This window comes from Aquarana catesbeiana, linkage group LG04 (genome assembly GCF_042186555.1).
Source record: "Aquarana catesbeiana isolate 2022-GZ linkage group LG04, ASM4218655v1, whole genome shotgun sequence".
In the NCBI taxonomy this organism is placed as follows: Eukaryota; Metazoa; Chordata; class Amphibia; order Anura; family Ranidae; genus Aquarana; species Aquarana catesbeiana.
In genome coordinates, this window is record NC_133327.1 from 64,134,864 (window position 1) to 64,152,199 (window position 17,336).

Below are 17,336 nucleotides of genomic sequence, written 5' to 3' on the forward strand. Positions count from 1 at the left end.
CGGTGAAAAGTTGGGAAACTTCAGCAGGTGTCAAGCCAGGGACCCAGCTAGCGGAGGTGACGCTTGCAGAGCAGCCTTCTGTGCCAAGCCAGGGACTGAACAGGCCAGTGGGGTGATGCTTGAGGAGTATCTGTGAGTGTCAAGCTAGGGACCCAGCAGGAAAGCGGGGGTGACGCTTAAGGGAGATACTCAGTGAGAAGGTTAGAAGAGCTCAGGAGATCCAGTGGCAGTGGATCAAAAAGTCTAGTGAGGAGAGACTGGGAGCTCAGTGGAGTGAAGATCTACAAGAAGTGATTGTTGAGGAAGTACAGAAGTTCGCTATAACTTATGTTCAGAAAAACTGTTATAAGACTGTTGCCATAGGAGACAGCAATCCTACATATGCAGACGTGGTGTCCTACTGGGTGCCTTTCCCTGCATGGCTGTCTACCTATAGAAGTCTTAGAGTCTGCTAATTACCATTGCAACTACTAAAGGGTGTCCTGGCACTAACCCTCTCTCCCACAGTTTTGTTCAAGAGAAAATAAATCTCTTTTCATTCAAGAAGTGTCTGTCGCCCATGAATCTACCTTACATCCACCATGCCTTGTAACCCACTCTACACAGAAGGATGTCAGCTATCTGTCTGGAGGTTCCCATTAGACCAAAGGGGACCCGGGACCTTGCTACATTTGGCTCCCAATGTGGGGCAAAGGCGTTATTCCTGCAGCAGTTGCCCTTAGCAACAGCTCAATCGGGATTTCATCTGGCTCCATGAGAAAGTGGCAAGTAACATCTCTACTTCTTATAGATTGTGTTATTGTGCATTCTGACAGCATGGGGAAGAAACAACAAGTTTCATTGCTCATGAGGGAGTACCAGCCTGGTCTTTTGAAACTTCCCAACAGCACTGCAGGGGTTAAAACAGACTCCATTACAGTTTTGGCGTGCCGCAGCATGAAGAAGGCGGGCGCTAACATTTCTAGAAAGCATCTGCACCAATCCGTTGGCAGGGGAGGAGCTTCCGCTCTGTGAGGGTGGATAAGGAATTCCTGCCACGTGTGCCTGGATGTGGGTTGGAGAAGATGGCGCAGTTTGGAAGTGCAATGGCAGATTGGAAGATGTATGCTCCGGGTGTTGGCTTTGGTCCAAGAGAGTAAAAAATCATTCTGACTGACACTGGAGTGTGGTATACACCTATGGATAGTCTTGCCCTGTACACGGCTGGAGGCTATGAGGCCTTGGGACTGATCTGCGGGAAGCGTTCCAGTTTGGCAACACATCTGAGGCCTTGAATCATCTGCGGACATTGCGGGGAACACCTGCTTGAAGTAGTCTCAACAGCCCAACCTCCGCAGACACTGCAAGCAGATTGGGACAAGAATGTCACTGTCCCAGCTGGGAGTGGTATTAAGAGTCCACCTGCCATCACCCGAGTTGTGCAGAAAGCTGCTTCTCCTGTCGCGGCAGCTGGTCCAGGACGCAGTGCTCCGGTCGCCCCTCGAGGCCGTGGTAGGGCCCACCTGCTCTCTCAGATGTCGGAGCTACTGGGGAAAACATTACCTGAGTTGGGTAAGCTTGCAGGGGTTGAAAGCAGTGTGCCTGTAGGGGAGGTACTACCTGTGGCCATTAAGGGAGACAACATGGTTGTGCCAGTTAAAGCCAGTGCCAAGCGCAACTACCTTCTGGCCGAAGAGTGCGCCACCATAACAAATTCAGACATCCCCTCTGATGGATTATCTGAACTGTTTTTGGACACTGTATCCTGGACAGGAAAGTGGAGTGACAGTGATGAGGAGCAAATGTGTGATATAGAAGAGGATGAAATTCCCTTTGCTACTGCCGCTGGCGTTAAAATTGAGCTGTCTGCCAATGCAGCTCCGCCGGTTTGCATTACCAAATCTTTTGAGGAGGATCGATGGGCTCGATGGGCCCCCAAAGCTCGCCAAACCAAGTAAACGCTTGTGAATAAGTCTGATTACAAGTCAGATGTTGTTGCTGGGTACCCAGTCCCTACATACCGGCTCACCTAGAAGAGGAAATTCTGGATAAAGAGACCCGATGGGTAGTTGAAGCTGTGCGCAGTTTCCTCCAGATCCCTCTACTGGTTGAATTTCTGAAGCTGTCACTGAAAGTTGCCGAGAGGTACGTTTCAGTGTTGCACACCTTGGGTTATGGCCTTAAAATTAATCTGGACAGTGTGATTATCCGCAGGTCAGGCAAAAAGGACATTAACCACTTCCCTACCCGCGTATGTACATATGACGTCCACAGATGGGATCTCCCATCCTGGGTGGACGTCATATGACGGCCTCGGGTTCCTGGCCGTCTAGGGGGCGCGCGCCGCATTGCTCGGGACCCAGTGCGTGTGCCCGGCGGCCGCGATGTCCGCCAGGCACCCGTGATTGCCCGTTAACCGGGCCGGACCGTGGATTTGTGTGTGTAAACACACAGATCCACGTCCTGTCAGGTGAGAGGAGAGCGATCTGTGTTCCCAGTACAGCGGAACACTGATCGGTCTCCTCCCCTTGTACGTCCCCGCCCCCTACAGTTAGAAGCATTCCCTAGGAAACACATTTAACCCCTCGTGTCCCCCTAGCGGTTAACCCCTTCACTGCCTGTCACATTTACACAGTAATCAATGCAATTTTATAGCACTGATCACTGTATAAATGTGAATGGTCCCAAAAATGTGTCAAAAGTGTCCGATGTGTCCGCCATAATGTCGCAGTCACGAAAAAAATCGCGATCGCCGCTATTACTAGTAAAAAAAATAAATAAATATTTTTTTTTTTAAAATGCCATAAATCTAGCCCGTATTTTGTAGACGCTATAACTTTTGCGCAAACCAATCAATATACGCTTATTGCGATTTTTTTTACCAAAAATATGTAGAAGAATACGTATCGGCCGAAACTGAGGAAAAAATTTGTTTTTTTTAAAAAAAATTGGGATATTTATTATAGCAAAAAGTAAAAAATATTGTGTTTTTTTCAAAATTGTCGCTCTTCTTTTGTTTATAGCGCAAAAAATAAAAACCGCAGAGGTGATCAAATACCACCAAAATAAAGCTCTATTGGTGGGGAAAAAAAGGACGTCAATTTTGTTTGGGTACAATGGCGCACGACCCCGCAATTGTCATTTAAAGTGCGACAGCGCTGAAAACTAAAAATTGGTCTGGGAAGGAAGGGGGTGAAAATGCCCTGTATTGAACCAGTTAAACACTTCGTTACTACAGTAACTACAAAAGGAGAAGATTTGAAATTGCCAGATCCCAGGCACTACTGGTAAGCTTTATGGAGGTGTAGCTGTTCACTACACCCTTGGATTACCAATGTATGCTGTGTGGAGTTAAGGACGCTATGTTGGAAGCCACTTCACTTTTGGAAAGATTTATTGCTAGTGGAGAACATTTCTGCTGGCTGTACTGCTGAGATTGTGCTGGACTGAATGCTGCCGGCAGATACAGGTAGTGCCCGCTTGAGTCATGCTGGCCAGTGCTCTGAAAGTTGCTAGTGTGCCTCCCTCTGAAAAGTAATCTGCTGATGTGACGTTCAGTAAGTTTGCTCTTTAGCTAAAGAGGAGTCTTCCTCAGTCCTCGGCTGTCATGTGGACAGACTGACGCTACTATTGCAAGGGGACCTGTGTTAAAGAGTGCGGTCCCTTGCATCATGACCTGGCTACTTGTTTCCAGAATGCAGCTGTGCCTTTGTCCCCGGAGTTACCCTTAAAGAAAAAGGGGACTTGCTGGGAAATATTGTTCACATCCAAGTGAAAATTTTGATGGACTGTGATACGTCAAAGACACTGGGGTATTTAGCTAGTTAGGTAGAATGAGCTGTGGCAAAGGAGCAAATTCTTACCTTCCATGTGAATAATGGACTAACCCATGCATCAGAACTGTTTCTAGTGTTGGTCACTAGGTGTCGTGAGCGGTGCTGACCTGAGTGAACCTCTATTCATATTATGAGTATTTGATAGAACATGCTAAGTAAAGTTCTTTAGATCAATGGAAAGGGGGTGGCATTCTTCGCTGAGAATGGGGCCCACTTCCATATGCAGGCATGTACTGGCCATCAGGACTACCGGGAGTTTCCCGGTGGGCCGATGGCTCAGTGGGCCGTGACAGACTGTTGCCAAGGTACACTGCTGCCTAGCCTAGCCGGGAGGGTGCAGGTCGGGCCCGGATGTATCAGTTTGCCAGGCTGGGCGACCGGCGCGGCTCTGCTGAAATAGTGCTGAGTGACTCTGACGGCCTGGAGTGTCACTCACTGTGTGTGCGCCTATGCATATTGTGCTGCTGTTCAGTGTGCAGGTCCCATGGTCCGTCCGGGCAGCGCTGTCTGTGTGCACTTTCGGATTGGTGGTGAGTTGCAGCCGCCTGCCAGACCCCGCCAATCACTGCAGCCTCGCTGGCACTGTGTGCCCAGGACAGGTGCCGTGCCAGCCAATGAGGTGCTGAGTGCAGACACGGTGCTCCGCCCACCTCAACATGATGCCACCCCCTGCTCCAGGCTCCAGTCCCACCCATGACAGATCAGAGGAGCCCGCACAGTCCCTGGCTGTCTGGACTATCCCACACGGTATGTGGAATACTTATCTTTCCAGTCCTTAACAGTGTTGATTGCTGAAGGGTCCGAAAGAGGCTGCAGCATTCAAAAGGGAGAAAAGGGAGAGAAAGAAGGAAGAACAGGGCTCTGGAGAAGTAAGCACACAACCTTTTTTTTTGAAGGGAACTGTTCTGGCCAAATTATAGGGTGGGTGACTGACAACAGGGTTCCTAAAAGCAAGCCAGGATGGCAAATCCCATATTTCAACCCTAACAGTCATCTTCATCCCCCCCTGTCAGCTGCCTACCACCCCACCCCCTGTCATCTTCATCCCCTCATCAGCTGCCTACCACCCCACCCCTATCATCTTCATCCCATTGTCAGTGCATACCACCCCACCCCCTGTCATCTTCACCCCCCGTCAGCTGCCTACCACCCCACCCCCTGTCATCTTCATCCCCTCGCAGCTGCCTACACCCCACCCCTTGTCATCTTCATCCCCTCGTCAGCTGCCTACCACCCCACCCCATGTCATCTTCATGCCATTGTCAGCTGCGTACCACCCCACCCCCTGTCATCTTCATCCCCCCCTGTCAGCTTCCTACCATCCCACCCCCTGTTATCTTCATCCCCCCTGTCAGCTGCCTACCACCCCACCCCCTGTCATCTTCATCCCCCCCTGTCAGCTGCCTACCACCCCACCCCCTGTCATCTTCATCCCCCTGTCAGCTTCCTACCACCCCACTCGTCAGCTTCATACCACCCCACCCCCTGTCATCTTCATCCCCATTGCCAGCTTCCTACCACCCCATCCCCTGTCATCTTCATCCCCATTGCCAGCTTCCTACCACCCCACCCCCTGTCATCTTCATCCCATTGTCAGCTGCCTATCACCCCACCCCCTGTTATCTTCATCCCCCCTGTCAGCTGCCTACCACCCCACCCCCTGTTATCTTCATCCCCCCTGCCAGCTGCCTACCACTCCACCCCCTATCATCTTCATCCCATTGTCAGCTGCCTACCACCCCACCCCCTGTCATCTTCATCCCATTGTCAGCTGCCTACCACCCCACCCCTGTTATCTTCATCCCCCCTGTCAGCTGCCTACCACCCCACCCCCTGTCATCTTCATCCCCCTGTCAGCTGCCTACCACCCCACCCCCTGTTATCTTCACCCCCCGTCAGCTGCCTACCACCCCACCCCCTGTTATCTTCACCCCCCCTGTCAGCTGCCTACCACCCCACCCCCTGTCATCTTCATCCTATTGTCAGCTGCCTACCACCCCACCCCCTTTCATCTTCATCCCCCTGTCAGCTTTCTACCACCCCACCCCCTGTCATCTTCATCCTCATTGCCAGCTTACTACCACCTCACCCCCTTATATTTACTGGTGCACGTCACATACAGTCAGGTCCATAAATATTGGGACATCGACACAATTCTAATCTTTTTGGCTCTATACACCACCACAATGGATTTGAAATGAAACTAACAAGATGTGCTTTAACTGTAGACTTTCAGCTTTAATTTGAGGGTATTTACATCCAAATCAGGTGAACGGTGTAGGAATTACAACAGTTTGTATATGTGCCTCCCACTTTTTAAGGGACCAAAAGTAATGGGACAGATTAACAATCATCCATCAAACTTTCACATTTTAATACTTGGTTGCAAATCCTTTGCAGTCAATTACAGTCTGAAGTCTGGAAAGCATAGACATCATCAGACGCTGGGTTTCATCCCTGGTGATGCTCTGCTTTGCAGATTCCAAATAAAAAATAGCACACTTGAAATGAACTCTGGACCTTTTATCTGCTCCTTGTAAATGGAATAATGAGGGAATAACACACACCTGGCCATGGAACAGCTGAGCAGCCAATTGTCCCATTACTTTTGGTCCCTTATAAAGTAGTAGGCACATATACAAACTGTTGTAATTCCTACACCGTTCACCTGATTTGGATGTAAATACCTTCAAATTAAAGCTCAAAGTCTGCAGTTAAAGCACATCTTGTTTGTTTCATTTCAAATCCATTGTGGTGGTGTATAGAGCCAAAAAGATTAGAATTGTGTCGATGTCCCAATATTTATGGACCTGACTGTATGATGGATGCAGGGACAATTTTTCTTCTAATGACAGTGAAACCACCAACGCAGGGACTTTTTTTTCATTCAATAACACTACAGGTATCCAAGTCCCTGCTCACCCATAGTGCAGTGATCTGTTTTTTTTTAATTACATTGGAATGTTTTTACTTTTTTTTTTTTGCGCAATTGCGTATAGTTTATATACTGTTTTTGTGCCTGTTTGCAAAATTAAAGTGGGCCGGTCAGGATGAAGTCCAGGACAAAATTTTTGTCCCAGTCCAGCCCTGTCCATATGTATATGGTTCAGACCTATTATAGGGTGTACTTACACTGCTATGATTTCCTTGGTTAAGGACAAGTAACAATTACTTAACCACTCATGTATATATTGCACTATGTTATTATAGGGATAGGATTCATTTGCATTGCTGTTTATTTCTCTTTCAGGTATTCCTGCATCGTTGCGTCTTCCTTGGACAAGGAGGAAAGATGGTGATCCAACATGGATGATAATGCTAACCATTTATGCCCTCTTTATTACTGTACAAATTAGATAGTTAGGATAGACGGCTAATGTTGATATTCTCCCTTAACTAGTTGTCAGGAAAGGCTTGCTGGGACTAGCAGTTCCACACAAGTGGGTGCACGCTTGCAGGTGCCTGTGCGTATGCGCATGTGCGAATACGCGGCTATGCGCGTGCGCATGTGCGGGCGCACGCGTGCGAGCGCGCAATTACCAGCGCCAGGCGCGCTATTTAAACCTTACTGTGACAGGAAAACCCTGCTGTCTGATCTACAGCGTTCCCTGAGAGATATCTGTGTTTCCTGATCCGTTCCTGTGACATCCGAGTTACCTTGTGACTACCCTTTGCATCTGTCTGCACCTGACCCCGGCCTGTCTATGACCTTGCACTTGTCTGATCCTTTGGCTTATCCGTACCAGCCTGTTGTCGACCCGGCTTGCTCTGTGACTCTCCTTCAGCCTCCTGTATCTGCTCCAGTACTGCTCGCTGTCTGACCTTCCTGTGTTCCAATCCTGGGACCATCTTCCTGCATCTTGTGAGTGTCTCCCTGCCTTGCCTGCTTCAGCTTCCTGTCTGCTGCATCCCACCTGCTGTTCCAGTCATCTCAGCATCATCCGGAGCTCAAGACCCCTTGGGAGAGGTGTCCCTCCAATACTCTTGGTGACTCTTAGTCCACGGATGTTCTGACAAGATCCTCAGGGGCATAGCCAGCTGGACCCTAGCACAATTCCCTCGGGCATTGGCCAGTATCCTAGCTCGCAGTTTCTTATCCCCACCCATCGACCAGACACAAGCTCTCTAAATGTCATGTTCAACCCAGTCACCATTGCCCATGTTAATCCTCTCCGCACAGTAGTCATCGGGTAGTGACCCAAGAGCCACCCTGCTACGGTTCTCTGGGAGTGCAAATCAAGTAAAGTTGCCCATATAAGCAGTAACTGCCAGAGGTATCTGAGCTCTCTGTACTGGGGAAACAAAAACTGTCTCCTGTAATGTCTTTATCCCTCCACTGAAGGCACCGACATTTCTCCTGCAAGATTCTTCTTTCCACTGGGAGCTCTGATATCTCCACAAACTCCGTTGCATATTGATGACGTCACAATGACATCACCCGGCTCCTCCTCTTGTCCCTACTTAAACAGCCGATGCCATTTGCTTGACGTTCATGCTAAGAACCTGATGCCAGGTAAAGATCTCCAACAGAAGACTGCTGTCATCTCTCTCTATTAGGCCGGTCAGAGCCCCGACTATCATCAGTCTTTTGGGCCGGTCAGGTCAGAGTCCCGACTGTCATCTCTCTTTTGGGCCAGTCAGAGCCCAAAAGATCCACACAATCCAACATAGTTCACTGCCTGAAGCATTACATAATCCCTCTATGTTTTCAATGAATTCAGCTGGACCTAATTTTGGATGTTTTATGTGTTCTGTAGCCTTTTGTATGTCACTGTCGATCCATGGTCGAAAAACAGTCATACTCAAGGGATATGGCTGACCAAGTGCATTATTCTGTCCTCCTCTTGGGTTCGGGACTTCTATCAAGGGGTATTCCTGACCATCATCTACACCATACCTAATAGAAGGTTTACTTGGTCTCTTGGCTCCTGCTGGAGCACCTAGTGCATGGGTTATGGCGTCAGTTAAGGTTTCAAGGATCGTTCTGTTCATCTCCGGGACTGTACTACTGTCTGGAGAGATTGGGGAAGTGGAGTTGGGGTTTTGTTCAGAGGCGGTTCCTTTGACAGGGGTGGATGTCACAGGGAGCGTGGTACTCTGGGCAGTGGCTTGCACCTGAGGGGGAGGACTATTATAAGGAGGTGATCTCTGGGTATAAAAAGTGAGATCATCCTCTTTGTCCACCAGTGGCAGTTGGGCTTGGCATTTCTCTTTTGTTCCCCTTCCTTCTACTCTAATTCTAGCGTGCTGAAGCCAGTACTCCACCATTTCCAACCCATACCTTTTTTGAGCTTTGGGTCCCAACAATTTAAGCTTATCCACCAACTCTTGACACTCTTTCACAGTTAGTTTACCATTGAATGCAAACTTCCTCTCCCACTTGGCACAATACTGAATAGACTTAGGGTCTTTGCTATGCATACATTTCTTATCTCCTTCTAACGGCACATTAGGGACACAGCAGCAACAAAAGCAAGCACAAGACATTCTTTTACAGAGACTATTCCCCATTGTCAGCGTTAGTCGGGTCTCTCATTAACCTATAAAACACTGGGATAGTGACCCTCGGCTCACAGTAAGAATAGGAATACAAGAAGAGTATAAACATCAGCACTCCCCACACTATAGGGAGAATCAAAAAATAATTAAAACTTGTCTCTGCAGTACTGTTGTTCAATAAGGTTACAGCATCAACAGAAAGGTTAAACATGAGAAAGGAGAAACTAAACACACAGAAGAAAGTTAGCCTTGCGATCTTTTTAGATCACTTAGCTAAATAGCGTTTAAATCTTCAGGCAATCAACCTCTGACGTTTGGTATACCTTTCAACAAATCTTTTTTTGTCTGTCCGGACAGCAGGTGACGTAAATTTTTACCTTAGGCAACGTCCCCAAATGCCTTTGTCTATGAACACCAAAACTATTGAGATTTTATAGAATCAGTCCCAGCAATTACAATTCATTAAACCAGAATCAAAACAGAAAGAAAAGAAGAGACTCTTAAAAAGAATTAAGAATAATTTTAATTATCTTACCTCTCAAACACCAGGAGAACTAGATCCCGTAGGTTCGAAATTAGATGGTGGATCCGGGTCTCAGGCCCCCACCCCTATTTCACCACTAACGTTGAGTGGGGGGACTTTTAACTCTCAGTGAGCTTTGAAGTCCGATACTCACCGAAGATTTTGTTAGGACCGTCCGATCCGAAATGCACTCGTTGGTTCCGGCTCGAAGGACCAAAAATGTTAGGATTATTCTTCTCCTGTGATCAGTCAAACTCCAGATGTATTGAAAAGCAGACAATTTATTTTCAGATGTGCCAACACAAAAGGATGATACTTACAAGTCAAAATTTGCAGTAAGAATCATACAAAGGGATGTACAGCCCCCCTCCTAATACCCACAATAATATAGCTATAACACTTCTATTGGCTGAGGAAACACTGATAGCGTGTCTGGTAGAAAATGGTACGTACTTTATTGGCTAATTTCCTGTACACTATGTTCTACCATATATGGTTAAGCCTAATCATCCTACAACTTACAATGGAGTTAGTTAAAACAAACGATACAGCAAGTTAATACAACATGTTCAGAAGTCATCTTAAAAATCAGTCTCAGGGTTTTTGTTTTTCTAATAGTCACACAATAAACATTTAAAACTTTTCTAACACGCCGATCCCCCAGAAGGGGAAAGGGGTGGGCAGACAGAGTGCATCGTAGCTCCCGGGTATAAGACGTGCGGCGGCCCTGTGAGCAACCACATCTCCCCCCAACCTAATAGTGCAATGCAAAGTGTGCCGTAGAAGTTAATGAACATGGTGCCAGGAATGGCCTAGGTGTGTGGACCCCGTATTTGGTACATTAACACCCAGGACATAGGTAACCCGGCACATGGACGGCAGGGGAACACTGCCGATCCAATAATCAAAACACCTCCATCCCTGTTGCATATAAAATAATTTGGGGAATTTGGGAATTTAAATGAAGCACACGTTATGTGACTCCATCCCTGGTTCAAGTATTAGAGAAAGGAAAAATGGGACTTTAAATGAGGTTATTGATTCGTGGGGGTGAATTAATTTGAAAGTATATTTAATTGGCATATTGGGTGTAACAATACATAACAATAATGCACTTATTAAAAATAATTTCATATATATACACACACACATACATGGTGTGGACCTCATGAATACATATACATATCAATTTGACGGCATATAGAATTGACAAAAAATTTGTATGGATAAAAAAATAAATGCAAATTCATATATATACATGTCATCTAACCGGCACTATGCAGTGTGGTAAATGGTAAGGAAGACAGTATGATCGTTTTTGGTTGTAGATGATGAGTCTATATAGGTTCCTATTAACAGGCATGAGAATGCATCCTGAAAGTCCGACGCGTTTCGTGTATGTAAACACTTCCTCAGTGGTCTGAAGATTTGAAATCCCTGCTCTTCTCCCTCTTCTTTCAACGGCGCTTCCAATATGGATCAGAGCGATTCACTTTGCCAGCACTGACCAGTCAGAATTGTTCCAATCCATCCCTGAAGTTCTGTTGAAAGAAGGGGGAGAAGAGTGGAGATTTCAGTTCCTCAGACCACTGCAATGGTTGCATGGACACTGTCATTTATCACCCCACATCATATAGTGTGGACCAGAGGTTGGGGAGGGTGTATGGTGTTAGTTCACGTTTTATTTTTTCTGAATAGGGGAACTAACCCTTTAACACACTACAACAGAATATTGGAATGGGCCCCAAATGGCTGTATGATAGTATTTAGTACAAAATGAAAACACTGGCTTTTTTTTCTGGTTAAAAATAGAAATTGTACCTCTGAAATGCAATTGTGAGTATAATTGGATTCTGCCTGTCTGAAAACTGAAATAAACAAAAGAGAAAAATGTTTCAGACAAAAGAGCAATTGTGTCACTGCAAGATGCAATTATCGCTACTACTTACCAATGCACAAGCGACAATGTTATATGAACATTTGAATGCAATCTCCAGCCTCTAATAACATATGTTTGTTTAACCAACCCGACCTGCTTTATGGATGGGATGCTCACATTGATATGACCTTGCAGTGCAGTACAGGAAAAATACAATGCATTCCTACTGATATAATTAGCAGGATATGTGAAGCTTTTGCGGATCAGAGGGATCAAAGAAGTTGTTAGCCCACTGACAATTTCTGATAAATTTGAGTCCGCTGAAAAAGCAGCTATTTTGAAAAAATATGCAGAAGAAAAAAAAAGGCTCAATTCTCTCCGCTATAGAGATTGTTATTTGCTGCAGTAGGCTCAGTTCACAAAGCTAACACAGCAGAATAAAGAATCTTATTTTCAGAAAGATACTATTAGTTTCAGTCAAAGTGTATGTATGGCCAAAACTTTTTTTTTTTCAAGTTTTGCATATAGTAGTATGGGAGAATTAAAACCACCTATCATTTTAATTTATCTAAGATTGGGGAATTTTCACTTGTCCCAAAGACACAAGGGGAAGCTAGAGGTAATGTCCCACATAAAAAGAATTCCCTCCTTAGACAGTTATCCCTGTAACAAGTGTCCCCACAGAAAGATTGCCCCGTCTTATTCTGGGATTTTGTATTTCCTCTTACTTTATTTCTGTATAACCCTGGGTTCATTTCATACAGGGTTCGGTGAACTTAAAAAAAAAACCAAAATAGGATTCTGAACCAGAAACCCAATGAAATCAATAATAGACAAGGAGTTGGGGAACATGAACCAGTGCAAAAAAAAAAAAAATGTTTCACATTAAATTTGGCCGGAAGCAATGATTTTTTTTAAAGGACTTTCATTTACAAAGGAAAATGGCTTAAAATTGCTGGCAAATGACATTTCTCTTCTAGCCTCTATTTAACCACTTGCTGACCAGCCGCTGTCATTATACTGCGGCAGGACGGCTCATTCCCGCGAATCGCCGTAGCTGTATGTTGGCTCCTTTAAGAGCCATAGCAGGTGCGCGCGCCCGCTGCCGGGTACCCACAATCATGGAAAAGAGATCCAGAACGGGGATCTGTCAATGTAAACAGACAGATCCACGTTCCGACAGGGGAGAAGAGAGAGATCCGCTGTTCCTAGTGATTAGGAACAGCGATCTCTCTCCTCCTCCAGTCAGTCCCTTCCCCCCACAGTCAGAAACACCTCCCAGGGAACACATTTAACCCCTTGATCGCCCTCTTCTGTTAACCCCTTCCTTGCCAGTGACATTTATACAGTAAACAGTGCATTTTATTAGCACTGATCGCTGTATAAATGTCAATGGTCCCAAAAAAGTGTCAAAATGTCTGATCTGTCCGCCGCAATGTCGGAGTCCCGCTAAAAATCTCAGATCGCTGCCATCACTAGTAAAAAATAAATGAATAATAAAAACGCCATAAATCTATCCCCTATTTTGTAGACACTATAACTTTTGCGCAAACCAATCAATATATGCTTATTGCGATTTTTTTACCAAAAATATGTAGAAGAATACATATTGGCCTAAACTGATGAAGACTTTTTTTTTTTTAATTTTGGGATATTTATTACAGCAAAAAATATTGGTTTTTTTTTCAAAATTGTCGCTCTTTTTTTGTTTATAGTGCAAAAAATAAAAACCGCAGAGATGATCCAATACCACCAAAAGAAAGCTCTATTTGTGGGAAAAAAAGGATGTCAATTTTGTTTGGGTACAGCATCGCACAACCGCACAATTATCAGTTAAAGCGACGCTGTGCCATGTCACAAAAAATGGCCTGGTCATTAACTGGTTGCCGCCCACCCACAGTCAAATGATGGCGGGGCGGGGCGGCTCTTGCGCCGTCATATGGCGGCGTCCCAGAACGGCCGCTCTCACGCGCCCGCGGCACTCACTGCCACGCTGTGTGGCTAGGACACGGCGCACCCCAATCTGTGTAAAGGGCCGCATCCGCGGCTCTTTAACCATGTGATCGGCTGTGTCCAATCACAGTCGGTCACATGTAAACATGGAGATGCCGGTAATTGGCTAATTGGCTCTCCTTGCTTCACCCTGACAGAGTGTGAGCCGAACAGCGGCATCTCCTCACAGGGGGACATCTAGGGATGTAATCAGGGCACTGATCATCAGTAAATATCAAATATCAAAAATCAATAAAGAAATAAAGTGTAACAATACAGTGCCCACCAATGCCAGCATACAGTGCCCACCAGTGGCAGCAAACAGTGCCCACCACTGCCCACAAGTGCCACAAATCAGTGCCCATTAGCCATGCCAGTCAGTGCTGGCAATCAGTGTCGCCCATCAGTGCCACCCATCAATGCCCATCAGTGCCCATCAGTACCGCCTATCCATGCCGCCTATCTGTGCCCACCAGTGCCGCCTATCAGTGCCCGCCACTGCCGCCTATCAGTGCCCACCAGTGCCGCCTATTAAAGCCCATCAGTGCCACCTAACAGTGCCCATCAGTGCTGCCTATCAGTGCTCATCAGTGCCACATATCAGTGCCACCTATCAGTGCCCATAAGTGTGGCATATTAGTGCCTGCTCATCAGTGCCACCTCATCATTGCCCATAAGTGCCACCTCATCAATGCCCACCAGTTCAGCCTATCAGTGCCCATCGGTGCCGCCTCATCAGCGCACATCAGTGAAGGCGAAAAACTACTTAGTTACAAAATTTACTGACAGAAAAAAAAGTTTAAAAAAGCTCTATTTGTGTGAAGAAACTGATAAAAAATGTGTTTGGGTACAGTGTAGAATGACCGCGCAATTGTCATTCCAAGTGCGACAGCGCTGAAAGCTGAATAATGGCTTGGGCAGGAAGGGAGTGTTAGTGCCTGGTAGGCAAGTGGTTAAGGGGGGAAATCTTCTGGTCTGCAAGTGGTTAAAAGAAAAAGGATCACAGAACTCTCCAAAGGTCCCGCAAAATATACCATATCAGCTATATAAGGAAAGGAACATGGATAGTAGTGACAGCAGTGGCTAAATGGCCAATGACCATATTTAAGCAGAGATATCACTGCTATGCCCGTCCCTTTGCTTACATGTCCAAGGATTCTTTGTGATGTCAGAGCTCAGCGTGGCAGGCTGATGTGTGCACAAACACTCAGTAAACATCCTGCAAGGGCTCTTTAGATGCGTTTTTGTAATGTAATGCTCTTGGAATTTTCTTCCTTACATATTGAGTAGTCACGACTAGTGCTGCATTGACAGGAAGCTCTAACTACAAAATGGCAATGGCTTCATGGAGGGGAAGGGACTAGGTAGGTGCCACCTTAATGCTTTCCAAGAAAACATCTTTCTATGTATAAGAGCAAAAGTAAAGAACCACAAGTTGCACACCAAGCAGTCCCGTACATCAAGGAGGTAGTAGCATACTTAATCTATCTCCATCCCAGCCACATTCCCCGACACATTTTGCCCCACTCATGGGGCTTAGGTCCATGGAGACCTCAATGACTAAGCCTTGTGGGCAGGGCACAACGCATCATAGTGTGTGGCTAGGGCGGCTACTACCTCCTTGATGTACAGGACTGCTTGGTGTGCGGCTTGTGGATCTTTACTTCGCTCTCATACATTGCAAGTAGTTTGGACGGACTCCTTACCCAACCTGGTTGGAATCCACTGGCCGTGGCTGCACAAGCCGAAGTGGGGACCTGAAGCATTCATTAGGTTCATAGTGAAAACATCTTTCTAGTTTCAATATTTAGTCATGGACTAGAATGAGGGAGAATGATTCTAAGGTCAGTTGTGTAAACGTCTTTGCCAAAGCACATGCGCGCGAAACATGTAAGTCACGGCAACAGAACAGTGGACGCTTACACAACTGACTTCAGGACACCTTTCCCCTTCATCGCCGCCACAGCAGTGACTGGAATGCATAGTACTTTAGGAAGAATATCTGAAAGCTCTGCTGCCTACTGGACAAAAGGAAAAACTAACGCAAATAAGGGAAAGAATTACGTTTGGATTAGTGGAATGTTTTTTTATTGCCTCAAATTCATCCTTAATCCTTAGCTAAGTGTTATATATTCTTATGTTACTCATGTAATAAATGTATATCCTGTTGCTTTGTGTGTCTGAGTCTATTCATCTTTTCTCACACTGCTAAGAAGCTTAACTCTATACATAAAATTACAAAATACAGTACAACTTAAGTGCTACAGTACGATATTTCAAATTCCTATTGGTAGAATAAACTGCTTATAACAAAACAGAACAGAATCAGCTACTAGCAGCTTTTGCATTAACTCACTAAATTGGATCACTTACCAATAATGACCATTTGGGCCGGTTCACACTGGTCCGACATACGCTCTGACTTTGAGAACACAAATTGCATGACATATCAAAATGAATAATTTCCTATGAGAGCCGTCTTAACTGGTCCGACTTGTGTCAGTCTGACTTTGCAAAAGATTCCTCCACTACTTTGGTCTAACTTAGGCACAATTTCAGCCCATTGATTTGAATGGAAGTGGCATCCAAGTCGGATCATCATCTTAACTGACTAGACTTGTAACATGCGACTTTTGCTCTGAGGGTCTTGAAGGGGAACCCCACGCCAAAATTAAAAAAAAAAAACGGCGTGGGGTCCCCCTCAAAGACCATATCAGACCCTTCGGTCTGATATGGATTTTGAGGGGAAACCTATGTCAAACAAATTTAAAAAGAAAATGGGTCCCCCCCAAATCCATACCAGACTGAAGGGTCTGGAATGGTCTTGGGGGGACCCCATAAATCTTTTCTTTTTTTTAATTGGCATGGGGTTCCCCCTCAGGATTCATACAAGACTTAAAGGGCCTGGTATGGTCAAAGTTGGATCCCCTTCATTGAAGTCGCATGAAAGTCGGACATGAAGTCGTAGGGCAAAGTCGGATCAGAAGTCGTCCGGCTTCCATATCGGAGCGGTGTGCCAATTAGCTTTTGTTCACTTCACCTGAGTTATGCATTCCCATACAAGTGCATGTAATGCAAACCCACTTGGAACTGCAGGTCATATTCTCTTGTCAATGAATTCTGAATAATCTCAGAAGCATGTCAACCTGATGCCATCAACACAAGCCCAAAAACCCATTGACACAGGCATAAGTGTTTCAGTGTCAACAGGGTTACTAATAAAAAAAGGGAAATTACCCAGTTTAAAGCCAAGCTCCTGGATAGGATCAATTTCTTTTGCACCATTCCTCCCTTCCACATAAAGCCTACTTCAAATCCCTAGCCATGCATATGGTCAATGCTGCGAAACTATGCATCCTGATCCATTGGGGTACCCCCCATCTCCCCTCAATTAAGGAATGGCTTGATAAGATCCACAAATAAGCTGATAAGGAGCAATTGATTTGCATAGCTTGAGATTCTCCTACAAAATTCTCAACCAAATGGGCCTGCTGGACGCCCACTCCCTTTTTTCCCTTCTCTTTTTTTTCTTCCACCCTCTTCTCTTCTCCTTCCTTTCACCTTCTCCCACTATTGACATACAGAGACCTCTTTCCATGTAATAGCCACATGACTCTTCCGTGCTCTA